The following is a 499-nucleotide window of genomic DNA, read 5'->3' on the forward strand; positions in this document are numbered from 1 at the left end:
TCCCAACAATCTCCCACTTGTCCTAAAGTAGGTGTGTCATGTCTCTAATCCCAAATCCATCTAAGTGCCGATCAAATACATTCAATGGCAATGTCTTGGTGAACGGGTCAGCAAGGTTGTCCTCTGACGCGATCTTCAGAACCGCTACATCGTCTCTATGCACAATGTCTCCGATAAGGTGATATTTCCTTTCTATATGTTTCGCACTCTTATGGCTTCTAGGTTCCTTTGAATTAGCCACCGCTCCACTGTTGTCACAGTAGAGCTTAATTGGTTTTTTCATATCTGGAGCAACTTCCATATCAGTTAAGAACTTCCTGAGCCATGTAGCTTCTTTTGCGGCTTTACAAGCTGCAACATATTCAGCTTCCATAGTAGAGTCAGCAACACACTTTTGCTTTATACTTCTCCATACCATGGCTCCTCCATTAAGAGTGAACACAGATCCAGATGTCGACCGTCGACTATCTCTATCCGATTGGAAATCAGAATCTGTGTA

This window comes from Morus notabilis, unplaced genomic scaffold (genome assembly GCF_000414095.1).
Source record: "Morus notabilis unplaced genomic scaffold, ASM41409v2 Scaffold401, whole genome shotgun sequence".
Lineage (NCBI taxonomy): Eukaryota > Viridiplantae > Streptophyta > Magnoliopsida > Rosales > Moraceae > Morus > Morus notabilis.